The 24437-nt window shown below is 31.2% G+C and overlaps 26 non-coding genes across 26 annotated transcripts; all 26 read left to right on the top strand.

Moving 5' to 3' along the window:
* Nucleotides 1–588: 588 nt before the first annotated feature.
* LOC148539507 (small nucleolar RNA U3) lies at nt 589–805 on the top strand. Its single transcript, XR_015871045.1, has one exon. It is a non-coding gene; the product is annotated as a small nucleolar RNA U3 (small nucleolar RNA).
* A 704-nt stretch (nt 806–1509) lies between these two features.
* LOC148539506 (small nucleolar RNA U3) lies at nt 1510–1725 on the top strand. The gene has a single exon (XR_015870755.1). It is a non-coding gene; the product is annotated as a small nucleolar RNA U3 (small nucleolar RNA).
* Nucleotides 1726–2428: 703 nt separating this feature from the next.
* On the top strand, nt 2429–2644 carry LOC148539505 (small nucleolar RNA U3). The gene has a single exon (XR_015870887.1). It is a non-coding gene; the product is annotated as a small nucleolar RNA U3 (small nucleolar RNA).
* Nucleotides 2645–3348: 704 nt separating this feature from the next.
* On the top strand, nt 3349–3564 carry LOC148539504 (small nucleolar RNA U3). Its single transcript, XR_015870664.1, has one exon. It is a non-coding gene; the product is annotated as a small nucleolar RNA U3 (small nucleolar RNA).
* Nucleotides 3565–4268: 704 nt separating this feature from the next.
* Nucleotides 4269–4484, top strand: LOC148539503 (small nucleolar RNA U3). The gene has a single exon (XR_015870752.1). It is a non-coding gene; the product is annotated as a small nucleolar RNA U3 (small nucleolar RNA).
* A 703-nt stretch (nt 4485–5187) lies between these two features.
* LOC148539502 (small nucleolar RNA U3) lies at nt 5188–5403 on the top strand. Its single transcript, XR_015870885.1, has one exon. It is a non-coding gene; the product is annotated as a small nucleolar RNA U3 (small nucleolar RNA).
* Nucleotides 5404–6106: 703 nt separating this feature from the next.
* Nucleotides 6107–6322, top strand: LOC148539501 (small nucleolar RNA U3). Its single transcript, XR_015870781.1, has one exon. It is a non-coding gene; the product is annotated as a small nucleolar RNA U3 (small nucleolar RNA).
* A 704-nt stretch (nt 6323–7026) lies between these two features.
* LOC148539500 (small nucleolar RNA U3) lies at nt 7027–7242 on the top strand. Its single transcript, XR_015870662.1, has one exon. It is a non-coding gene; the product is annotated as a small nucleolar RNA U3 (small nucleolar RNA).
* A 702-nt stretch (nt 7243–7944) lies between these two features.
* On the top strand, nt 7945–8160 carry LOC148539499 (small nucleolar RNA U3). Its single transcript, XR_015870894.1, has one exon. It is a non-coding gene; the product is annotated as a small nucleolar RNA U3 (small nucleolar RNA).
* Nucleotides 8161–8862: 702 nt separating this feature from the next.
* LOC148539498 (small nucleolar RNA U3) lies at nt 8863–9078 on the top strand. Its single transcript, XR_015870548.1, has one exon. It is a non-coding gene; the product is annotated as a small nucleolar RNA U3 (small nucleolar RNA).
* Nucleotides 9079–9782: 704 nt separating this feature from the next.
* Nucleotides 9783–9998, top strand: LOC148539497 (small nucleolar RNA U3). Its single transcript, XR_015870660.1, has one exon. It is a non-coding gene; the product is annotated as a small nucleolar RNA U3 (small nucleolar RNA).
* A 704-nt stretch (nt 9999–10702) lies between these two features.
* LOC148539496 (small nucleolar RNA U3) lies at nt 10703–10918 on the top strand. The gene has a single exon (XR_015870970.1). It is a non-coding gene; the product is annotated as a small nucleolar RNA U3 (small nucleolar RNA).
* A 703-nt stretch (nt 10919–11621) lies between these two features.
* Nucleotides 11622–11837, top strand: LOC148539495 (small nucleolar RNA U3). The gene has a single exon (XR_015870657.1). It is a non-coding gene; the product is annotated as a small nucleolar RNA U3 (small nucleolar RNA).
* Nucleotides 11838–12540: 703 nt separating this feature from the next.
* On the top strand, nt 12541–12756 carry LOC148539494 (small nucleolar RNA U3). The gene has a single exon (XR_015870883.1). It is a non-coding gene; the product is annotated as a small nucleolar RNA U3 (small nucleolar RNA).
* Nucleotides 12757–13459: 703 nt separating this feature from the next.
* Nucleotides 13460–13675, top strand: LOC148539493 (small nucleolar RNA U3). Its single transcript, XR_015871013.1, has one exon. It is a non-coding gene; the product is annotated as a small nucleolar RNA U3 (small nucleolar RNA).
* A 703-nt stretch (nt 13676–14378) lies between these two features.
* Nucleotides 14379–14594, top strand: LOC148539492 (small nucleolar RNA U3). Its single transcript, XR_015870779.1, has one exon. It is a non-coding gene; the product is annotated as a small nucleolar RNA U3 (small nucleolar RNA).
* A 703-nt stretch (nt 14595–15297) lies between these two features.
* LOC148539491 (small nucleolar RNA U3) lies at nt 15298–15513 on the top strand. Its single transcript, XR_015870777.1, has one exon. It is a non-coding gene; the product is annotated as a small nucleolar RNA U3 (small nucleolar RNA).
* Nucleotides 15514–16216: 703 nt separating this feature from the next.
* LOC148539490 (small nucleolar RNA U3) lies at nt 16217–16432 on the top strand. Its single transcript, XR_015870655.1, has one exon. It is a non-coding gene; the product is annotated as a small nucleolar RNA U3 (small nucleolar RNA).
* A 703-nt stretch (nt 16433–17135) lies between these two features.
* On the top strand, nt 17136–17351 carry LOC148539489 (small nucleolar RNA U3). Its single transcript, XR_015870653.1, has one exon. It is a non-coding gene; the product is annotated as a small nucleolar RNA U3 (small nucleolar RNA).
* A 701-nt stretch (nt 17352–18052) lies between these two features.
* Nucleotides 18053–18268, top strand: LOC148539488 (small nucleolar RNA U3). The gene has a single exon (XR_015870651.1). It is a non-coding gene; the product is annotated as a small nucleolar RNA U3 (small nucleolar RNA).
* A 703-nt stretch (nt 18269–18971) lies between these two features.
* LOC148539487 (small nucleolar RNA U3) lies at nt 18972–19187 on the top strand. The gene has a single exon (XR_015870649.1). It is a non-coding gene; the product is annotated as a small nucleolar RNA U3 (small nucleolar RNA).
* A 703-nt stretch (nt 19188–19890) lies between these two features.
* LOC148539486 (small nucleolar RNA U3) lies at nt 19891–20106 on the top strand. Its single transcript, XR_015870571.1, has one exon. It is a non-coding gene; the product is annotated as a small nucleolar RNA U3 (small nucleolar RNA).
* A 704-nt stretch (nt 20107–20810) lies between these two features.
* On the top strand, nt 20811–21026 carry LOC148539485 (small nucleolar RNA U3). The gene has a single exon (XR_015870835.1). It is a non-coding gene; the product is annotated as a small nucleolar RNA U3 (small nucleolar RNA).
* Nucleotides 21027–21729: 703 nt separating this feature from the next.
* LOC148539484 (small nucleolar RNA U3) lies at nt 21730–21945 on the top strand. The gene has a single exon (XR_015870647.1). It is a non-coding gene; the product is annotated as a small nucleolar RNA U3 (small nucleolar RNA).
* Nucleotides 21946–22648: 703 nt separating this feature from the next.
* LOC148539483 (small nucleolar RNA U3) lies at nt 22649–22864 on the top strand. Its single transcript, XR_015870771.1, has one exon. It is a non-coding gene; the product is annotated as a small nucleolar RNA U3 (small nucleolar RNA).
* A 703-nt stretch (nt 22865–23567) lies between these two features.
* Nucleotides 23568–23783, top strand: LOC148539482 (small nucleolar RNA U3). The gene has a single exon (XR_015870645.1). It is a non-coding gene; the product is annotated as a small nucleolar RNA U3 (small nucleolar RNA).
* The last annotated feature ends 654 nt before the right edge of the window (nt 23784–24437 follow it).

Raw genomic sequence — 24437 nt, 5'->3', positions numbered from 1 at the left:
ATTGTGTTTTTAGAATGCTCTCCATTAAAGACCAAATATATGTCTAAAAATAATCTTTTATTTTTTGAAGAATTATATAGTTTTATGAGGGCTAAAGTGTTATAGAAATAAGGGTTTTAACATAGAATTATCTTATTGTAGTTTATTGTTTTACTGTGCATAGAGTGTTTTGCAATGCTAAAATTCATGTTATTCAAGCTTTACATTTACAAGCCACTGCTTAATTTTTTTTTGCAATCTTAGAAAGGATAGATTTAATTTACAATTAGATTTTAGATTGAAATAATAGTGCATCAAGTGTTTCAATGCTAAATCTTCAATATATTCAATTGTATTTTTGGCCACAAAACATAATGCCTGTAAAAATGTCAATCCTTTGACCAATACTGTTTTAAAAATCTCAGTTTGCAGAGAAACCCATGTCATATTTATATTCGACTCATGAGATTTGTCTAGAAGATCAGGTAATTGGAAAAGTACTATTGTTGACAAAATCTTTATCCAGTTCCATGAATGGGACAAAAAAGTCACCATTACTTAAAAGAGTAATTCATGTGGTCCAGCTAAATCATCATCAAAAGAATTGTTAAGACTATACTTTCAGTCGATCATTTCTATAGGCAATGATGGGAGAAATGTGTTTGAAAGTGTCCAAACTCACCAACCACCATGATGAGTTTTAGGGCTTTCTTCTCAGCATGAAGGCAGTTGGCAACTCTGTTTCATACAGATGTTGTTTGCTTTTGATGACTGTGCCTCTTCTTCAACTAGAAGAAGTGGTGGAAGAGAGCTCATTCAGAGTGGTTGATTACTTTCTTTAATATCAATAATAGATTACTTGTTTGTTCTCTAAAACAGAGCTTTTGTCAAAATTAGGTGCACTTAAATGTACTTGGGAAATACATGGGTTGATTTCCTTACATTGTGTTTTTAGAATGCTCTCCATTAAATACCAAATATATGTCTAAAAATAATCTTTTATTTTTTGAAGAATTATATAGTTTTATGAGGGCTAAAGTGTTATAGAAATAAGGGTTTTAACATAGAATTATCTTATTGTAGTTTATTGTTTTACTGTGCATAGAGTGTTTTGCAAAGCTAAAATTCATGTTATTCAAGCTTTACATTTACAAGCCACTGCTTAATTTTTTTTGCAATCTTAGAAAGGATAGATTTAATTTACAATTAGATTTTAGATTGAAATAATAGTGCATCAAGTGTTTCAATGCTAAATCTTCAATATATTCAATTGTATTTTTGGCCACAAAACATAATGCCTGTAAAAATGTCAATCCTTTGACCAATACTGTTTTAAAAATCTCAGTTTGCAGAGAAACCCATGTCATATTTATATTCGACTCATGAGATTTGTCTAGAAGATCAGGTAATTGGAAAAGTACTGTTGTTGACAAAATCTTTATCCAGTTCCATGAATGGGACAAAAAAAGTCACCATTACTTAAAAGAGTAATTCATGTGGTCCAGCTAAATCATCATCAAAAGAATTGTTAAGACTATACTTTCAGGGATCATTTCTATAGGCAATGATGGGAGAAATGTGTTTGAAAGTGTCCAAACTCACCAACCACTATGATGAGTTTTAGGGTTTTCTTCTCAGCATGAAGGCAGTTGGCAACTCTGTTTCATACAGATGTTGTTTGCTTTTGATGACTGTGCCTCTTCTTCAACTAGAAGAAGTGGTGGAAGAGAGCTCATTCAGAGTGGTTGATTACTTTCTTTAATATCAATAATAGATTACTTGTTTGTTCTCTAAAACAGAGCTTTTGTCAAAATTAGGTGCAGTTAAATGTACTTGGGAAATGCATGTGTTGATTTCCTTACATTGTGTTTTTAGAATGCTCTCCATTAAAGACCAAATATATGTCTGAAAATAATCTTTTATTTTTTTAAGAATTATATAGTTTTATGAGGGCTAAAGTGTTATAGAAATAAGGGTTTTAACATAGAATTATCTTATTGTAGTTTATTGTTTTACTGTGCATAGAGTGTTTTGCAAAGCTAAAATTCATGTTATTCAAGCTTTACATTTACAAGCCACTGCTTAATTTTTTTTGCAATCTTAGAAAGGATAGATTTAATTTACAATTAGATTTTAGATTGAAATAATAGTGCATCAAGTGTTTCAATGCTAAATCTTCAATATATTCAATTGTATTTTTGGCCACAAAACATAATGCCTGTAAAAATGTCAATCCTTTGACCAATACTGTTTTAAAAATCTCAGTTTGCAGAGAAACCCATGTCATATTTATATTCGACTCATGAGATTTGTCTAGAAGATCAGGTAATTGGAAAAGTACTATTGTTGACAAAGTCTTTATCCAGTTCCATGAATGGGACAAAAAAGTCACCATTACTTAATAGAGTAATTCATGTGGTCCAGCTAAATCATCATCAAAAGAATTGTTAAGACTATACTTTCAGGGATCATTTCTATAGGCAATGATGGGAGAAATGTGTTTGAAAGTGTCCAAACTCACCAACCACCATGATGAGTTTTAGGGCTTTCTTCTCAGCATGAAGGCAGTTGGCAACTCTGTTTCATACAGATGTTGTTTGCTTTTGATGGCTGTGCCTCTTCTTCAACTAGAAGAAGTGGTGGAAGAGAGCTCATTCAGAGTGGTTGATTACTTTCTTTAATATCAATAATAGATTACTTGTTTGTTCTCTAAAACAGAGCTTTTGTCAAAATTAGGTGCAGTTAAATGTACTTGGGAAATGCATGTGTTGATTTCCTTACATTGTGTTTTTAGAATGCTCTCCATTAAAGACCAAATATATGTCTAAAAATAATCTTTTATTATTTTAAGAATTATATAGTTTTATGAGGGCTAAAGTGTTATAGAAATAACGGTTTTAACATAGAATTATCTTATTGTAGTTTATTGTTTTACTGTGCATAGAGTGTTTTGCAAAGCTAAAATTCATGTTATTCAAGCTTTACATTTACAAGCCACTGCTTAATTTTTTTTGCAATCTTAGAAAGGATAGATTTAATTTACAATTAGATTTTAGATTGAAATAATAGTGCATCAAGTGTTTCAATGCTAAATCTTCAATATATTCAATTGTATTTTTGGCCACAAAACATAATGCCTGTAAAAATGTCAATCCTTTGACCAATACTGTTTTAAAAATCTCAGTTTGCAGAGAAACCCATGTCATATTTATATTTGACTCATGAGATTTGTCTAGAAGATCAGGTAATTGGAAAAGTACTGTTGTTGACAAAATCTTTATCCAGTTCCATGAATGGGACAAAAAAAGTCACCATTACTTAAAAGAGTAATTCATGTGGTCCAGCTAAATCATCATCAAAAGAATTGTTAAGACTATACTTTCAGGGATCATTTCTATAGGCAATGATGGGAGAAATGTGTTTGAAAGTGTCCAAACTCACCAACCACCATGATGAGTTTTAGGGCTTTCTTCTCAGCATGAAGGCAGTTGGCAACTCTGTTTCATACAGATGTTGTTTGCTTTTGATGACTGTGCCTCTTCTTCAACTAGAAGAAGTGGTGGAAGAGAGCTCATTCAGAGTGGTTGATTACTTTCTTTAAAATCAATAATAGATTACTTGTTTGTTCTCTAAAACAGAGCTTTTGTCAAAATTAGGTGCACTTAAATGTACTTGGGAAATGCATGTGTTGATTTCCTTACATTGTGTTTTTAGAATGCTCTCCATTAAATACCAAATATATGTCTGAAAATAATCTTTTATTTTTTGAAGAATTATATAGTTTTATGAGGGCTAAAGTGTTATAGAAATAAGGGTTTTAACATAGAATTATCTTATTGTAGTTTATTGTTTTACTGTGCATAGAGTGTTTTGCAAAGCTAAAATTCATGTTATTCAAGCTTTACATTTACAAGCCACTGCTTAATTTTTTTTGCAATCTTAGAAAGGATAGATTTAATTTACAATTAGATTTTAGATTGAAATAATAGTGCATCAAGTGTTTCAATGCTAAATCTTCAATATATTCAATTGTATTTTTGGCCACAAAACATAATGCCTGTAAAAATGTCAATCCTTTGACCAATACTGTTTTAAAAATCTCAGTTTGCAGAGAAACCCATGTCATATTTATATTCGACTCATGAGATTTGTCTAGAAGATCAGGTAATTGGAAAAGTACTGTTGTTGACAAAATCTTTATCCAGTTCCATGAATGGGACAAAAAAAGTCACCATTACTTAAAAGAGTAATTCATGTGGTCCAGCTAAATCATCATCAAAAGAATTGTTAAGACTATACTTTCAGGGATCATTTCTATAGGCAATGATGGGAGAAATGTGTTTGAAAGTGTCCAAACTCACCAACCACTATGATGAGTTTTAGGGTTTTCTTCTCAGCATGAAGGCAGTTGGCAACTCTGTTTCATACAGATGTTGTTTGCTTTTGATGACTGTGCCTCTTCTTCAACTAGAAGAAGTGGTGGAAGAGAGCTCATTCAGAGTGGTTGATTACTTTCTTTAATATCAATAATAGATTACTTGTTTGTTCTCTAAAACAGAGCTTTTGTCAAAATTAGGTGCAGTTAAATGTACTTGGGAAATGCATGTGTTGATTTCCTTACATTGTGTTTTTAGAATGCTCTCCATTAAAGACCAAATATATGTCTGAAAATAATCTTTTATTTTTTGAAGAATTATATAGTTTTATGAGGGCTAAAGTGTTATAGAAATAAGGGTTTTAACATAGAATTATCTTATTGTAGTTTATTGTTTTACTGTGCATAGAGTGTTTTGCAAAGCTAAAATTCATGTTATTCAAGCTTTACATTTACAAGCCACTGCTTAATTTTTTTTGCAATCTTAGAAAGGATAGATTTAATTTACAATTAGATTTTAGATTGAAATAATAGTGCATCAAGTGTTTCAATGCTAAATCTTCAATATATTCAATTGTATTTTTGGCCACAAAACATAATGCCTGTAAAAATGTCAATCCTTTGACCAATACTGTTTTAAAAATCTCAGTTTGCAGAGAAACCCATGTCATATTTATATTCGACTCATGAGATTTGTCTAGAAGATCAGGTAATTGGAAAAGTACTATTGTTGACAAAGTCTTTATCCAGTTCCATGAATGGGACAAAAAAGTCACCATTACTTAATAGAGTAATTCATGTGGTCCAGCTAAATCATCATCAAAAGAATTGTTAAGACTATACTTTCAGGGATCATTTCTATAGGCAATGATGGGAGAAATGTGTTTGAAAGTGTCCAAACTCACCAACCACCATGATGAGTTTTAGGGCTTTCTTCTCAGCATGAAGGCAGTTGGCAACTCTGTTTCATACAGATGTTGTTTGCTTTTGATGGCTGTGCCTCTTCTTCAACTAGAAGAAGTGGTGGAAGAGAGCTCATTCAGAGTGGTTGATTACTTTCTTTAATATCAATAATAGATTACTTGTTTGTTCTCTAAAACAGAGCTTTTGTCAAAATTAGGTGCAGTTAAATGTACTTGGGAAATGCATGTGTTGATTTCCTTACATTGTGTTTTTAGAATGCTCTCCATTAAAGACCAAATATATGTCTAAAAATAATCTTTTATTTTTTGAAGAATTATATAGTTTTATGAGGGCTAAAGTGTTATAGAAATAAGGGTTTTAACATAGAATTATCTTATTGTAGTTTATTGTTTTACTGTGCATAGAGTGTTTTGCAATGCTAAAATTCATGTTATTCAAGCTTTACATTTACAAGCCACTGCTTAATTATTTTTGCAATCTTAGAAAGGATAGATTTAATTTACAATTAGATTTTAGATTGAAATAATAGTGCATCAAGTGTTTCAATGCTAAATCTTCAATATATTCAATTGTATTTTTGGCCACAAAACATAATGCCTGTAAAAATGTCAATCCTTTGACCAATACTGTGTTAAAAATCTCAGTTTGCAGAGAAACCCATGTCATATTTATATTCGACTCATGAGATTTGTCTAGAAGATCAGGTAATTGGAAAAGTACTATTGTTGACAAAATCTTTATCCAGTTCCATGAATGGGACAAAAAAGTCACTATTACTTAAAAGAGTAATTCATGTGGTCCAGCTAAATCATCATCAAAAGAATTGTTAAGACTATACTTTCAGGGATCATTTCTATAGGCAATGATGGGAGAAATGTGTTTGAAAGTGTCCAAACTCACCAACCACCATGATGAGTTTTAGGGCTTTCTTCTCAACATGAAGGCAGTTGGCAACTCTGTTTCATACAGATGTTGTTTGCTTTTGATGACTGTGCCTCTTCTTCAACTAGAAGAAGTGGTGGAAGAGAGCTCATTCAGAGTGGTTGATTACTTTCTTTAATATCAATAATAGATTACTTGTTTGTTCTCTAAAACAGAGCTTTTGTTAAAATTAGGTGCACTTAAATGTACTTGGGAAATGCATGTGTTGATTTCCTTACATTGTGTTTTTAGAATGCTCTCCATTAAAGACCAAATATATGTCTAAAAATAATCTTTTATTTTTTTAAGAATTATATAGTTTTATGAGGGCTAAAGTGTTATAGAAATAAGGGTTTTAACATAGAATTATCTTACTGTAATTTATTGTTTTACTGTGCATAGAGTGTTTTGCAAAGCTAAAATTCATGTTATTCAAGCTTTACATTTACAAGCCACTGCTTAATTTTTTTTGCAATCTTAGAAAGGATAGATTTAATTTACAATTAGATTTTAGATTGAAATAATAGTGCATCAAGTGTTTCAATGCTAAATCTTCAATATATTCAATTGTATTTTTGGCCACAAAACATAATGCCTGTAAAAATGTCAATCCTTTGACCAATACTGTTTTAAAAATCTCAGTTTGCAGAGAAACCCATGTCATATTTATATTCGACTCATGAGATTTGTCTAGAAGATCAGGTAATTGGAAAAGTACTATTGTTGACAAAGTCTTTATCCAGTTCCATGAATGGGACAAAAAAAGTCACCATTACTTAAAAGAGTAATTCATGTGGTCCAGCTAAATCATCATCAAAAGAATTGTTAAGACTATACTTTCAGGGATCATTTCTATAGGCAATGATGGGAGAAATGTGTTTGAAAGTGTCCAAACTCACCAACCACCATGATGAGTTTTAGGGCTTTCTTCTCAGCATGAAGGCAGTTGGCAACTCTGTTTCATACAGATGTTGTTTGCTTTTGATGACTGTGCCTCTTCTTCAACTAGAAGAAGTGGTGGAAGAGAGCTCATTCAGAGTGGTTGATTACTTTCTTTAATATCAATAATAGATTACTTGTTTGTTCTCTAAAACAGAGCTTTTGTCAAAATTAGGTGCAGTTAAATGTACTTGGGAATGCATGTGTTGATTTCCTTACATTGTGTTTTTAGAATGCTCTCCATTAAAGACCAAATATATGTCTGAAAATAATCTTTTATTTTTTTAAGAATTATATAGTTTTATGAGGGCTAAAGTGTTATAGAAATAAGGGTTTTAACATAGAATTATCTTATTGCAGTTTATTGTTTTACTGTGCATAGAGTGTTTTGCAAAGCTAAAATTCATGTTATTCAAGCTTTACATTTACAAGCCACTGCTTAATTTTTTTTGCAATCTTAGAAAGGATAGATTTAATTTACAATTAGATTTTAGATTGAAATAATAGTGCATCAAGTGTTTCAATGCTAAATCTTCAATATATTCAATTGTATTTTTGGCCACAAAACATAATGCCTGTAAAAATGTCAATCCTTTGACCAATACTGTTTTAAAAATCTCAGTTTGCAGTGAAACCCATGTCATATTTATATTCGACTCATGAGATTTGTCTAGAAGATCAGGTAATTGGAAAAGTACTATTGTTGACAAAATCTTTATCCAGTTCCATGAATGGGACAAAAAAGTCACCATTACTTAAAAGAGTAATTCATGTGGTCCAGCTAAATCATCATCAAAAGAATTGTTAAGAGTATACTTTCAGGGATCATTTCTATAGGCAATGATGGGAGAAATGTGTTTGAAAGTGTCCAAACTCACCAACCACCATGATGAGTTTTAGGGCTTTCTTCTCAGCATGAAGGCAGTTGGCAACTCTGTTTCATACAGATGTTGTTTGCTTTTGATGACTGTGCCTCTTCTTCAACTAGAAGAAGTGGTGGAAGAGAGCTCATTCAGAGTGGTTGATTACTTTCTTTAAAATCAATAATAGATTACTTGTTTGTTCTCTAAAACAGAGCTTTTGTCAAAATTAGGTGCACTTAAATGTACTTGGGAAATGCATGTGTTGATTTCCTTACATTGTGTTTTTAGAATGCTCTCCATTAAATACCAAATATATGTCTAAAAATAATCTTTTATTTTTTGAAGAATTATATAGTTTTATGAGGGCTAAAGTGTTATAGAAATAAGGGTTTTAACATAGAATTATCTTATTGTAGTTTATTGTTTTACTGTGCATAGAGTGTTTTGCAATGCTAAAATTCATGTTATTCAAGCTTTACATTTACAAGCCACTGCTTAATTTTTTTTGCAATCTTAGAAAGGATAGATTTAATTTACAATTAGATTTTAGATTGAAATAATAGTGCATCAAGTGTTTCAATGCTAAATCTTCAATATATTCAATTGTATTTTTGGCCACAAAACATAATGCCTGTAAAAATGTCAATCCTTTGACCAATACTGTTTTAAAAATCTCAGTTTGCAGAGAAACCCATGTCATATTTATATTCGACTCATGAGATTTGTCTAGAAGATCAGGTAATTGGAAAATACTATTGTTGACAAAATCTTTATCCAGTTCCATGAATGGGACAAAAAAGTCACCATTACTTAAAAGAGTAATTCATGTGGTCCAGCTAAATCATCATCAAAAGAATTGTTAAGACTATACTTTCAGGGATCATTTCTATAGGCAATGATGGGAGAAATGTGTTTGAAAGTATCCAAACTCACCAACCACCATGATGAGTTTTAGGGCTTTCTTCTCAGCATGAAGGCAGTTGGCAACTCTGTTTCATACAGATGTTGTTTGCTTTTGATGACTGTGCCTCTTCTTCAACTAGAAGAAGTGGTGGAAGAGAGCTCATTCAGAGTGGTTGATTACTTTCTTTAATATCAATAATAGATTACTTGTTTGTTCTCTAAAACAGAGCTTTTGTCAAAATTAGGTGCACTTAAATGTACTTGGGAAATGCATGGGTTGATTTCCTTACATTGTGTTTTTAGAATGCTCTCCATTAAAGACCAAATATATGTCTAAAAATAATCTTTTATTTTTTGAAGAATTATATAGTTTTATGAGGGCTAAAGTGTTATAGAAATAAGGGTTTTAACATAGAATTATCTTATTGTAGTTTATTGTTTTACTGTGCATAGAGTGTTTTGCAATGCTAAAATTCATGTTATTCAAGCTTTACATTTACAAGCCACTGCTTAATTTTTTTTTGCAATCTTAGAAAGGATAGATTTAATTTACAATTAGATTTTAGATTGAAATAATAGTGCATCAAGTGTTTCAATGCTAAATCTTCAATATATTCAATTGTATTTTTGGCCACAAAACATAATGCCTGTAAAAATGTCAATCCTTTGACCAATACTGTTTTAAAAATCTCAGTTTGCAGAGAAACCCATGTCATATTTATATTCGACTCATGAGATTTGTCTAGAAGATCAGGTAATTGGAAAAGTACTATTGTTGACAAAATCTTTATCCAGTTCCATGAATGGGACAAAAAAGTCACCATTACTTAAAAGAGTAATTCATGTGGTCCAGCTAAATCATCATCAAAAGAATTGTTAAGACTATACTTTCAGGGATCATTTCTATAGGCAATGATGGGAGAAATGTGTTTGAAAGTGTCCAAACTCACCAACCACCATGATGAGTTTTAGGGCTTTCTTCTCAGCATGAAGGCAGTTGGCAACTCTGTTTCATACAGATGTTGTTTGCTTTTGATGACTGTGCCTCTTCTTCAACTAGAAGAAGTGGTGGAAGAGAGCTCATTCAGAGTGGTTGATTACTTTCTTTAATATCAATAATAGATTACTTGTTTGTTCTCTAAAACAGAGCTTTTGTCAAAATTAGGTGCACTTAAATGTACTTGGGAAATACATGGGTTGATTTCCTTACATTGTGTTTTTAGAATGCTCTCCATTAAATACCAAATATATGTCTAAAAATAATCTTTTATTTTTTGAAGAATTATATAGTTTTATGAGGGCTAAAGTGTTATAGAAATAAGGGTTTTAACATAGAATTATCTTATTGTAGTTTATTGTTTTACTGTGCATAGAGTGTTTTGCAAAGCTAAAATTCATGTTATTCAAGCTTTACATTTACAAGCCACTGCTTAATTTTTTTTGCAATCTTAGAAAGGATAGATTTAATTTACAATTAGATTTTAGATTGAAATAATAGTGCATCAAGTGTTTCAATGCTAAATCTTCAATATATTCAATTGTATTTTTGGCCACAAAACATAATGCCTGTAAAAATGTCAATCCTTTGACCAATACTGTTTTAAAAATCTCAGTTTGCAGAGAAACCCATGTCATATTTATATTCGACTCATGAGATTTGTCTAGAAGATCAGGTAATTGGAAAAGTACTGTTGTTGACAAAATCTTTATCCAGTTCCATGAATGGGACAAAAAAAGTCACCATTACTTAAAAGAGTAATTCATGTGGTCCAGCTAAATCATCATCAAAAGAATTGTTAAGACTATACTTTCAGGGATCATTTCTATAGGCAATGATGGGAGAAATGTGTTTGAAAGTGTCCAAACTCACCAACCACTATGATGAGTTTTAGGGTTTTCTTCTCAGCATGAAGGCAGTTGGCAACTCTGTTTCATACAGATGTTGATTGCTTTTGATGACTGTGCCTCTTCTTCAACTAGAAGAATTGGTGGAAGAGAGCTCATTCAGAGTGGTTGATTACTTTCTTTAATTTCAATAATAGATTACTTGTTTGTTCTCTAAAACAGAGCTTTTGTCAAAATTAGGTGCAGTTAAATGTACTTGGGAAATGCATGTGTTGATTTCCTTACATTGTGTTTTTAGAATGCTCTCCATTAAATACCAAATATATGTCTAAAAATAATCTTTTATTTTTTGAAGAATTATATAGTTTTATGAGGGCTAAAGTGTTATAGAAATAAGGGTTTTAACATAGAATTATCTTATTTTAGTTTATTGTTTTACTGTGCATAGAGTGTTTTGCAATGCTAAAATTCATGTTATTCAAGCTTTACATTTACAAGCCACTGCTTAATTTTTTTTGCAATCTTAGAAAGGATAGATTTAATTTACAATTAGATTTTAGATTGAAATAATAGTGCATCAAGTGTTTCAATGCTAAATCTTCAATATATTCAATTGTATTTTTGGCCACAAAACATAATGCCTGTAAAAATGTCAATCCTTTGACCAATACTGTTTTAAAAATCTCAGTTTGCAGAGAAACCCATGTCATATTTATATTCGACTCATGAGATTTGTCTAGAAGATCAGGTAATTGGAAAAGTACTATTGTTGACAAAATCTTTATCCAGTTCCATGAATGGGACAAAAAAGTCACCATTACTTAAAAGAGTAATTCATGTGGTCCAGCTAAATCATCATCAAAAGAATTGTTAAGACTATACTTTCAGGGATCATTTCTATAGGCAATGATGGGAGAAATGTGTTTGAAAGTGTCCAAACTCACCAACCACCATGATGAGTTTTAGGGCTTTCTTCTCAGCATGAAGGCAGTTGGCAACTCTGTTTCATACAGATGTTGTTTGCTTTTGATGACTGTGCCTCTTCTTCAACTAGAAGAAGTGGTGGAAGAGAGCTCATTCAGAGTGGTTGATTACTTTCTTTAATATTAATAATAGATTACTTGTTTGTTCTCTAAAACAGAGCTTTTATCAAAATTAGGTGCACTTAAATGTACTTGGGAAATGCATGGGTTGATTTCCTTACATTGTGTTTTTAGAATGCTCTCCATTAAAGACCAAATATATGTCTAAAAATAATCTTTTATTTTTTTAAGAATTATATAGTTTTATGAGGGCTAAAGTGTTATAGAAATAAGGGTTTTAACATAGAATTATCTTATTGTAGTTTATTGTTTTACTGTGCATAGAGTGTTTTGCAATGCTAAAATTCATGTTATTCAAGCTTTACATTTACAAGCCACTGCTTAATTTTTTTTGCAATCTTAGAAAGGATAGATTTAATTTACAATTAGATTTTAGATTGAAATAATAGTGCATCAAGTGTTTCAATGCTAAATATTCAATATATTCAATTGTATTTTTGGCCACAAAACATAATGCCTGTAAAAATGTCAATCCTTTGACCAATACTGTTTTAAAAATCTCAGTTTGCAGAGAAACCCATGTCATATTTATATTCGACTCATGAGATTTGTCTAGAAGATCAGGTAATTGGAAAAGTACTATTGTTGACAAAGTCTTTATCCAGTTCCATGAATGGGACAAAAAAGTCACCATTACTTAATAGAGTAATTCATGTGGTCCAGCTAAATCATCATCAAAAGAATTGTTAAGACTATACTTTCAGGGATCATTTCTATAGGCAATGATGGGAGAAATGTGTTTGAAAGTGTCCAAACTCACCAACCACCATGATGAGTTTTAGGGCTTTCTTCTCAGCATGAAGGCAGTTGGCAACTCTGTTTCATACAGATGTTGTTTGCTTTTGATGGCTGTGCCTCTTCTTCAACTAGAAGAAGTGGTGGAAGAGAGCTCATTCAGAGTGGTTGATTACTTTCTTTAATATCAATAATAGATTACTTGTTTGTTCTCTAAAACAGAGCTTTTGTCAAAATTAGGTGCAGTTAAATGTACTTGGGAAATGCATGTGTTGATTTCCTTACATTGTGTTTTTAGAATGCTCTCCATTAAAGACCAAATATATGTCTGAAAATAATCTTTTATTTTTTGAAGAATTATATAGTTTTATGAGGGCTAAAGTGTTATAGAAATAAGGGTTTTAACATAGAATTATCTTATTGTAGTTTATTGTTTTACTGTGCATAGAGTGTTTTGCAAAGCTAAAATTCATGTTATTCAAGCTTTACATTTACAAGCCACTGCTTAATTTTTTTTGCAATCTTAGAAAGGATAGATTTAATTTACAATTAGATTTTAGATTGAAATAATAGTGCATCAAGTGTTTCAATGCTAAATCTTCAATATATTCAATTGTATTTTTGGCCACAAAACATAATGCCTGTAAAAATGTCAATCCTTTGACCAATACTGTTTTAAGAATCTCAGTTTGCAGTGAAACCCATGTCATATTTATATTCGACTCATGAGATTTGTCTAGAAGATCAGGTAATTGGAAAAGTACTATTGTTGACAAAATCTTTATCCAGTTCCATGAATGGGACAAAAAAGTCACCATTACTTAAAAGAGTAATTCATGTGGTCCAGCTAAATCATCATCAAAAGAATTGTTAAGACTATACTTTCAGGGATCATTTCTATAGGCAATGATGGGAGAAATGTGTTTGAAAGTGTCCAAACTCACCAACCACCATGATGAGTTTTAGGGCTTTCTTCTCAGCATGAAGGCAGTTGGCAACTCTGTTTCATACAGATGTTGTTTGCTTTTGATGACTGTGCCTCTTCTTCAACTAGAAGAAGTGGTGGAAGAGAGCTCGTTCAGAGTGATTGATTACTTTCTTTAATATCAATAATAGATTACTTGTTTGTTCTCTAAAACAGAGCTTTTGTCAAAATTAGGTGCACTTAAATGTACTTGGGAAATACATGGGTTGATTTCCTTACATTGTGTTTTTAGAATGCTCTCCATTAAATACCAAATATATGTCTAAAAATAATCTTTTATTTTTTGAAGAATTATATAGTTTTATGAGGGCTAAAGTGTTATAGAAATAAGGGTTTTAACATAGAATTATCTTATTGTAGTTTATTGTTTTACTGTGCATAGAGTGTTTTGCAAAGCTAAAATTCATGTTATTCAAGCTTTACATTTACAAGCCACTGCTTAATTTTTTTTGCAATCTTAGAAAGGATAGATTTAATTTACAATTAGATTTTAGATTGAAATAATAGTGCATCAAGTGTTTCAATGCTAAATCTTCAATATATTCAATTGTATTTTTGGCCACAAAACATAATGCCTGTAAAAATGTCAATCCTTTGACCAATACTGTTTTAAAAATCTCAGTTTGCAGTGAAACCCATGTCATATTTATATTCGACTCATGAGATTTGTCTAGAAGATCAGGTAATTGGAAAAGTACTATTGTTGACAAAATCTTTATCCAGTTCCATGAATGGGACAAAAAAGTCACCATTACTTAAAAGAGTAATTCATGTGGTCCAGCTAAATCATCATCAAAAGAATTGTTAAAACTATACTTTCAGGGATCATTTCTATAGGCAATGATGGGAGAAATGTGTTTGAAAGTGTCCAAACTCACCAACCACCATGATGAGTTTTAGGGCTTTCTTCTCAACATGAAGGCAGTTGGCAACTCTGTTTCATACAGATGTTGTTTGCTTTTGATGACTGTGCCTCTTCTTCAACTAGAAGAAGTGGTGGAAGAGAGCTCATTCAGAGTGGTTGATTACTTTCTTTAATATCAATAATAGATTACTTGTTTGTTCTCTAAAACAGAGCTTTTGTCAAAATTAGGTGCAGTTAAATGTACTTGGGAAATGCATGTGTTGATTTCCTTACATTGTGTTTTTAGAATGCTCTCCATTAAAGACCAAATATATGTCTGAAAATAATCTTTTATATTTTTAAGAATTATATAGTTTTATGAGGGCTAAAGTGTTATAGAAATAAGGGTTTTAACATAGAATTATCTTATTGTAGTTTATTGTTTTACTGTGCATAGAGTGTTTTGCAAAGCTAAAATTCATGTTATTCAAGCTTTACATTTACAAGCCACTGCTTAATTTTTTTTGCAATCTTAGAAAGGATAGATTTAATTTACAATTAGATTTTAGATTGAAATAATAGTGCATCAAGTGTTTCAATGCTAAATCTTCAATATATTCAATTGTATTTTTGGCCACAAAACATAATGCCTGTAAAAATGTCAATCCTTTGACCAATACTGTTTTAAAAATCTCAGTTTGCAGTGAAACCCATGTCATATTTATATTCGACTCATGAGATTTGTCTAGAAGATCAGGTAATTGGAAAAGTACTATTGTTGACAAAATCTTTATCCAGTTCCATGAATGGGACAAAAAAGTCACCATTACTTAAAAGAGTAATTCATGTGGTCCAGCTAAATCATCATCAAAAGAATTGTTAAAACTATACTTTCAGGGATCATTTCTATAGGCAATGATGGGAGAAATGTGTTTGAAAGTGTCCAAACTCACCAACCACCATGATGAGTTTTAGGGCTTTCTTCTCAACATGAAGGCAGTTGGCAACTCTGTTTCATACAGATGTTGTTTGCTTTTGATGACTGTGCCTCTTCTTCAACTAGAAGAAGTGGTGGAAGAGAGCTCATTCAGAGTGGTTGATTACTTTCTTTAATATCAATAATAGATTACTTGTTTGTTCTCTAAAACAGAGCTTTTGTCAAAATTAGGTGCAGTTAAATGTACTTGGGAAATGCATGTGTTGATTTCCTTACATTGTGTTTTTAGAATGCTCTCCATTAAAGACCAAATATATGTCTGAAAATAATCTTTTATATTTTTAAGAATTATATAGTTTTATGAGGGCTAAAGTGTTATAGAAATAAGGGTTTTAACATAGAATTATCTTATTGTAGTTTATTGTTTTACTGTGCATAGAGTGTTTTGCAAAGCTAAAATTCATGTTATTCAAGCTTTACATTTACAAGCCACTGCTTAATTTTTTTTGCAATCTTAGAAAGGATAGATTTAATTTACAATTAGATTTTAGATTGAAATAATAGTGCATCAAGTGTTTCAATGCTAAATCTTCAATATATTCAATTGTATTTTTGGCCACAAAACATAATGCCTGTAAAAATGTCAATCCTTTGACCAATACTGTTTTAAGAATCTCAGTTTGCAGTGAAACCCATGTCATATTTATATTCGACTCATGAGATTTGTCTAGAAGATCAGGTAATTGGAAAAGTACTATTGTTGACAAAATCTTTATCCAGTTCTATGAATGGGACAAAAAAGTCACCATTACTTAAAAGAGTAATTCATGTGGTCCAGCTAAATCATCATTAAAAGAATTGTTAAGACTATACTTTCAGGGATCATTTCTATAGGCAATGATGGGAGAAATGTGTTTGAAAGTGTCCAAACTCACCAACCACCATGATGAGTTTTAGGGCTTTCTTCTCAGCATGAAGGCAGTTGGCAACTCTGTTTCATACAGATGTTGTTTGCTTTTGATGACTGTGCCTCTTCTTCAACTAGAAGAAGTGGTGGAAGAGAGCTCATTCAGAGTGGTTGATTACTTTCTTTAAAATCAATAATAGATTACTTGTTTGTTCTCTAAAACAGAGCTTTTGTCAAAATTAGGTGCACTTAAATGTACTTGGGAAATGCATGTGTTGATTTCCTTACATTGTGTTTTTAGAATGCTCTCCATTAAATACCAAATATATGTCTAAAAATAATCTTTTATTTTTTGAAGAATTATATAGTTTTATGAGGGCTAAAGTGTTATAGAAATAAGGGTTTTAACATAGAATTATCTTATTGTAGTTTATTGTTTTACTGTGCATAGAGTGTTTTGCAATGCTAAAATTCATGTTATTCAAGCTTTACATTTACAAGCCACTGCTTAATTTTTTTTGCAATCTTAGAAAGGATAGATTTAATTTACAATTAGATTTTAGATTGAAATAATAGTGCATCAAGTGTTTCAATGCTAAATCTTCAATATATTCAATTGTATTTTTGGCCACAAAACATAATGCCTGTAAAAATGTCAATCCTTTGACCAATACTGTTTTAAAAATCTCAGTTTGCAGAGAAACCCATGTCATATTTATATTCGACTCATGAGATTTGTCTAGAAGATCAGGTAATTGGAAAAGTACTATTGTTGACAAAATCTTTATCCAGTTCCATGAATGGGACAAAAAAGTCACCATTACTTAAAAGAGTAATTCATGTGGTCCAGCTAAATCATCATCAAAAGAATTGTTAAGACTATACTTTCAGGGATCATTTCTATAGGCAATGATGGGAGAAATGTGTTTGAAAGTGTCCAAACTCACCAACCACCATGATGAGTTTTAGGGCTTTCTTCTCAGCATGAAGGCAGTTGGCAACTCTGTTTCATACAGATGTTGTTTGCTTTTGATGACTGTGCCTCTTCTTCAACTAGAAGAAGTGGTGGAAGAGAGCTCATTCAGAGTGGTTGATTACTTTCTTTAATATCAATAATAGATTACTTGTTTGTTCTCTAAAACAGAGCTTTTATCAAAATTAGGTGCACTTAAATGTACTTGGGAAATGCATGGGTTGATTTCCTTACATTGTGTTTTTAGAATGCTCTCCATTAAAGACCAAATATATGTCTAAAAATAATCTTTTATTTTTTTAAGAATTATATAGTTTTATGAGGGCTAAAGTGTTATAGAAATAAGGGTTTTAACATAGAATTATCTTATTGTAGTTTATTGTTTTACTGTGCATAGAGTGTTTTGCAATGCTAAAATTCATGTTATTCAAGCTTTACATTTACAAGCCACTGCTTAATTTTTTTTGCAATCTTAGAAAGGATAGATTTAATTTACAATTAGATTTTAGATTGAAATAATAGTGCATCAAGTGTTTCAATGCTAAATATTCAATATATTCAATTGTATTTTTGGCCACAAAACATAATGCCTGTAAAAATGTCAATCCTTTGACCAATACTGTTTTAAAAATCTCAGTTTGCAGAGAAACCCATGTCATTTATATTCGACTCATGAGATTTGTCTAGAAGATCAGGTAATTGGAAAAGTACTATTGTTGACAAAGTCTTTATCCAGTTCCATGAATGGGACAAAAAAGTCACCATTACTTAATAGAGTAATTCATGTGGTCCAGCTAAATCATCATCAAAAGAATTGTTAAGACTATACTTTCAGGGATCATTTCTATAGGCAATGATGGGAGAAATGTGTTTGAAAGTGTCCAAACTCACCAACCACCATGATGAGTTTTAGGGCTTTCTTCTCAGCATGAAGGCAGTTGGCAACTCTGTTTCATACAGATGTTGTTTGCTTTTGATGACTGTGCCTCTTCTTCAACTAGAAGAAGTGGTGGAAGAGAGCTCATTCAGAGTGGTTGATTACTTTCTTTAATATCAATAATAGATTACTTGTTTGTTCTCTAAAACAGAGCTTTTGTCAAAATTAGGTGCAGTTAAATGTACTTGGGAAATGCATGTGTTGATTTCCTTACATTGTGTTTTTAGAATGCTCTCCATTAAAGACCAAATATATGTCTGAAAATAATCTTTTATTTTTTTAAGAATTATATAGTTTTATGAGGGCTAAAGTGTTATAGAAATAAGGGTTTTAACATAGAATTATCTTATTGTAGTTTATTGTTTTACTGTGCATAGAGTGTTTTGCAAAGCTAAAATTCATGTTATTCAAGCTTTACATTTACAAGCCACTGCTTAATTTTTTTTGCAATCTTAGAAAGGATAGATTTAATTTACAATTAGATTTTAGATTGAAATAATAGTGCATCAAGTGTTTCAATGCTAAATCTTCAATATATTCAATTGTATTTTTGGCCACAAAACATAATGCCTGTAAAAATGTCAATCCTTTGACCAATACTGTTTTAAGAATCTCAGTTTGCAGTGAAACCCACGTCATATTTATATTCGACTCATGAGATTTGTCTAGAAGATCAGGTAATTGGAAAAGTACTATTGTTGACAAAATCTTTATCCAGTTCCATGAATGGGACAAAAAAGTCACCATTACTTAAAAGAGTAATTCATGTGGTCCAGCTAAATCATCATTAAAAGAATTGTTAAGACTATACTTTCAGGGATCATTTCTATAGGCAATGATGGGAGAAATGTGTTTGAAAGTGTCCAAACTCACCAACCACCATGATGAGTTTTAGGGCTTTCTTCTCAGCATGAAGGCAGTTGGCAACTCTGTTTCATACAGATGTTGTTTGCTTTTGATGACTGTGCCTCTTCTTCAACTAGAAGAAGTGGTGGAAGAGAGCTCATTCAGAGTGGTTGATTACTTTCTTTAAAATCAATAATAGATTACTTGTTTGTTCTCTAAAACAGAGCTTTTGTCAAAATTAGGTGCACTTAAATGTACTTGGGAAATGCATGTGTTGATTTCCTTACATTGTGTTTTTAGAATGCTCTCCATTAAATACCAAATATATGTCTAAAAATAATCTTTTATTTTTTGAAGAATTATATAGTTTTATGAGGGCTAAAGTGTTATAGAAATAAGGGTTTTAACATAGAATTATCTTATTGTAGTTTATTGTTTTACTGTGCATAGAGTGTTTTGCAATGCTAAAATTCATGTTATTCAAGCTTTACATTTACAAGCCACTGCTTAATTTTTTTTGCAATCTTAGAAAGGATAGATTTAATTTACAATTAGATTTTAGATTGAAATAATAGTGCATCAAGTGTTTCAATGCTAAATCTTCAATATATTCAATTGTATTTTTGGCCACAAAACATAATGCCTGTAAAAATGTCAATCCTTTGACCAATACTGTTTTAAAAATCTCAGTTTGCAGAGAAACCCATGTCATATTTATATTCGACTCATGAGATTTGTCTAGAAGATCAGGTAATTGGAAAAGTACTATTGTTGACAAAATCTTTATCCAGTTCCATGAATGGGACAAAAAAGTCACCATTACTTAAAAGAGTAATTCATGTGGTCCAGCTAAATCATCATCAAAAGAATTGTTAAGACTATACTTTCAGGGATCATTTCTATAGGCAATGATGGGAGAAATGTGTTTGAAAGTGTCCAAACTCACCAACCACCATGATGAGTTTTAGGGCTTTCTTCTCAGCATGAAGGCAGTTGGCAACTCTGTTTCCTACAGATGTTGTTTGCTTTTGATGACTGTGCCTCTTCTTCAACTAGAAGAAGTGGTGGAAGAGAGCTCATTCAGAGTGGTTGATTACTTTCTTTAATATCAATAATAGATTACTTGTTTGTTCTCTAAAACAGAGCTTTTGTCAAAATTAGGTGCACTTAAATGTACTTGGGAAATGCATGGGTTGATTTCCTTACATTGTGTTTTTAGAATGCTCTCCATTAAAGACCAAATATATGTCTAAAAATAATCTTTTATTTTTTTAAGAATTATATAGTTTTATGAGGGCTAAAGTGTTATAGAAATAAGGGTTTTAACATAGAATTATCTTATTGTAGTTTATTGTTTTACTGTGCATAGAGTGTTTTGCAAAGCTAAAATTCATGTTATTCAAGCTTTACATTTACAAGCCACTGCTTAATTTTTTTTGCAATCTTAGAAAGGATAGATTTAATTTACAATTAGATTTTAGATTGAAATAATAGTGCATCAAGTGTTTCAATGCTAAATCTTCAATATATTCAATTGTATTTTTGGCCACAAAACATAATGCCTGTAAAAATGTCAATCCTTTGACCAATACTGTTTTAAAAATCTCAGTTTGCAGAGAAACCCATGTCATATTTATATTCGACTCATGAGATTTGTCTAGAAGATCAGGTAATTTGAAAAGTACTGTTGTTGACAAAATCTTTATCCAGTTCCATGAATGGGACAAAAAAAGTCAACATTACTTAAAAGAGTAATTCATGGGGTCCAGCTAAATCATCATCAAAAGAATTGTTAAGACTATACTTTCAGGGATCATTTCTATAGGCAATGATGGGAGAAATGTGTTTGAAAGTGTCCAAACTCACCAACCACCATGATGAGTTTTAGGGCTTTCTTCTCAGCATGAAGGCAGTTGGCAATTCTGTTTCATACAGATGTTGTTTGCTTTTGATGACTGTGCCTCTTCTTTAACTAGAAGAAGTGGTGGAAGAGAGCTCATTCAGAGTGGTTGATTACTTTCTTTAATATCAATAATAGATTACTTGTTTGTTCTCTAAAACAGAGCTTTTGTCAAAATTAGGTGCAGTTAAATGTACTTGGGAAATGCATGTGTTGATTTCCTTACATTGTGTTTTTAGAATGCTCTCCATTAAAGACCAAATATATGTCTGAAAATAATCTTTTATTTTTTTAAGAATTATATAGTTTTATGAGGGCTAAAGTGTTATAGAAATAAGGGTTTTAACATAGAATTATCTTATTGTAGTTTATTGTTTTACTGTGCATAGAGTGTTTTGCAAAGCTAAAATTCATGTTATTCAAGCTTTACATTTACAAGCCACTGCTTAATTTTTTTTGCAATCTTAGAAAGGATAGATTTAATTTACAATTAGATTTTAGATTGAAATAATAGTGCATCAAGTGTTTCAATGCTAAATCTTCAATATATTCAATTGTATTTTTGGCCACAAAACATAATGCCTGTAAAAATGTCAATCCTTTGACCAATACTGTTTTAAAAATCTCAGTTTGCAGTGAAACCCATGTCATATTTATATTCGACTCATGAGATTTGTCTAGAAGATCAGGTAATTGGAAAAGTACTATTGTTGACAAAATCTTTATCCAGTTCCATGAATGGGAAAAAAAAGTCACCATTACTTAAAAGAGTAATTCATGTGGTCCAGCTAAATCATCATCAAAAGAATTGTTAAGACTATACTTTCAGGGATCATTTCTATAGGCAATGATGGGAGAAATGTGTTTGAAAGTGTCCAAACTCACCAACCACCATGATGAGTTTTAGGGCTTTCTTCTCAGCATGAAGGCAGTTGGCAACTCTGTTTCATACAGATGTTGTTTGCTTTTGATGACTGTGCCTCTTCTTCAACTAGAAGAAGTGGTGGAAGAGAGCTCATTCAGAGTGGTTGATTACTTTCTTTAAAATCAATAATAGATTACTTGTTTGTTCTCTAAAACAGAGCTTTTGTCAAAATTAGGTGCACTTAAATGTACTTGGGAAATGCATGTGTTGATTTCCTTACATTGTGTTTTTAGAATGCTCTCCATTAAATACCAAATATATGTCTAAAAATAATCTTTTATTTTTTGAAGAATTATATAGTTTTATGAGGGCTAAAGTGTTATAGAAATAAGGGTTTTAACATAGAATTATCTTATTGTAGTTTATTGTTTTACTGTGCATAGAGTGTTTTGCAATGCTAAAATTCATGTTATTCAAGCTTTACATTTACAAGCCACTGCTTAATTTTTTTTGCAATCTTAGAAAGGATAGATTTAATTTACAATTAGATTTTAGATTGAAATAATAGTGCATCAAGTGTTTCAATGCTAAATCTTCAATATATTCAATTGTATTTTTGGCCACAAAACATAATGCCTGTAAAAATGTCAATCCTTTGACCAATACTGTTTTAAAAATCTCAGTTTGCAGAGAAACCCATGTCATATTTATATTCGACTCATGAGATTTGTCTAGAAGATCAGGTAATTGGAAAAGTACTATTGTTGACAAAATCTTTATCCAGTTCCATGAATGGGACAAAAAAGTCACCATTACTTAAAAGAGTAATTCATGTGGTCCAGCTAAATCATCATCAAAAGAATTGTTAAGACTATACTTTCAGGGATCATTTCTATAGGCAATGATGGGAGAAATGTGTTTGAAAGTGTCCAAACTCACCAACCACCATGATGAGTTTTAGGGCTTTCTTCTCAGCATGAAGGCAGTTGGCAACTCTGTTTCATACAGATGTTGTTTGCTTTTGATGACTGTGCCTCTTCTTCAACTAGAAGAAGTGGTGGAAGAGAGCTCCTTCAGAGTGGTTGATTACTTTCTTTAATATCAATAATAGATTACTTGTTTGTTCTCTAAAACAGAGCTTTTGTCAAAATTAGGTGCACTTAAATGTACTTGGGAAATGCATGGGTTGATTTCCTTACATTGTGTTTTTAGAATGCTCTCCATTAAAGACCAAATATATGTCTAAAAATAATCTTTTATTTTTTGAAGAATTATATAGTTTTATGAGGGCTAAAGTGTTATAGAAATAAGGGTTTTAACATAGAATTATCTTATTGTAGTTTATTGTTTTACTGTGCATAGAGTGTTTTGCAAAGCTAAAATTCATGTTATTCAAGCTTTACATTTACAAGCCACTGCTTAATTTTTTTTGCAATCTTAGAAAGGATAGATTTAATTTACAATTAGATTTTAGATTGAAATAATAGTGCATCAAGTGTTTCAATGCTAAATATTCAATATATTCAATTGTATTTTTGGCCACAAAACATAATGCCTGTAAAAATGTCAATCCTTTGACCAATACTGTTTTAAAAATCTCAGTTTGCAGAGAAACCCATGTCATATTTATATTCGACTCATGAGATTTGTCTAGAAGATCAGGTAATTGGAAAAGTACTATTGTTGACAAAATCTTTATCCAGTTCCATGAATGGGACAAAAAAGTCACCATTACTTAAAAGAGTAATTCATGTGGTCCAGCTAAATCATCATCAAAAGAATTGTTAAGACTATACTTTCAGGGATCATTTCTATAGGCAATGATGGGAGAAATGTGTTTGAAAGTGTCCAAACTCACCAACCACCATGATGAGTTTTAGGGCTTTCTTCTCAGCATGAAGGCAGTTGGCAACTCTGTTTCATACAGATGTTGTTTGCTTTTGATGACTGTGCCTCTTCTTCAACTAGAAGAAGTGGTGGAAGAGAGCTCATTCAGAGTGGTTGATTACTTTCTTTAAAATCAATAATAGATTACTTGTTTGTTCTCTAAAACAGAGCTTTTGTCAAAATTAGGTGCACTTAAATGTACTTGGGAAATGCATGTGTTGATTTCCTTACATTGTGTTTTTAGAATGCTCTCCATTAAATACCAAATATATGTCTAAAAATAATCTTTTATTTTTTGAAGAATTATATAGTTTTATGAGGGCTAAAGTGTTATAGAAATAAGGGTTTTAACATAGAATTATCTTATTGTAGTTTATTGTTTTACTGTGCATAGAGTGTTTTGCAATGCTAAAATTCATGTTATTCAAGCTTTACATTTACAAGCCACTGCTTAATTTTTTTTGCAATCTTAGAAAGGATAGATTTAATTTACAATTAGATTTTAGATTGAAATAATAGTGCATCAAGTGTTTCAATGCTAAATATTCAATATATTCAATTGTATTTTTGGCCACAAAACATAATGCCTGTAAAAATGTCAATCCTTTGACCAATACTGTTTTAAAAATCTCAGTTTGCAGAGAAACCCATGTCATATTTATATTCGACTCATGAGATTTGTCTAGAAGATCAGGTAATTGGAAAAGTACTATTGTTGACAAAATCTTTATCCAGTTCCATGAATGGGACAAAAAAGTCACCATTACTT

This window comes from Taudactylus pleione, unplaced genomic scaffold, assembly GCF_031769625.1.
Source record: "Taudactylus pleione unplaced genomic scaffold, aTauple2 ptg000026l, whole genome shotgun sequence".
Classification (NCBI taxonomy): domain Eukaryota; kingdom Metazoa; phylum Chordata; class Amphibia; order Anura; family Myobatrachidae; genus Taudactylus; species Taudactylus pleione.
The sequence above is the reverse complement of the archived record's forward strand: the minus strand, read 5'-3'. Positions and strand labels throughout refer to the sequence as shown.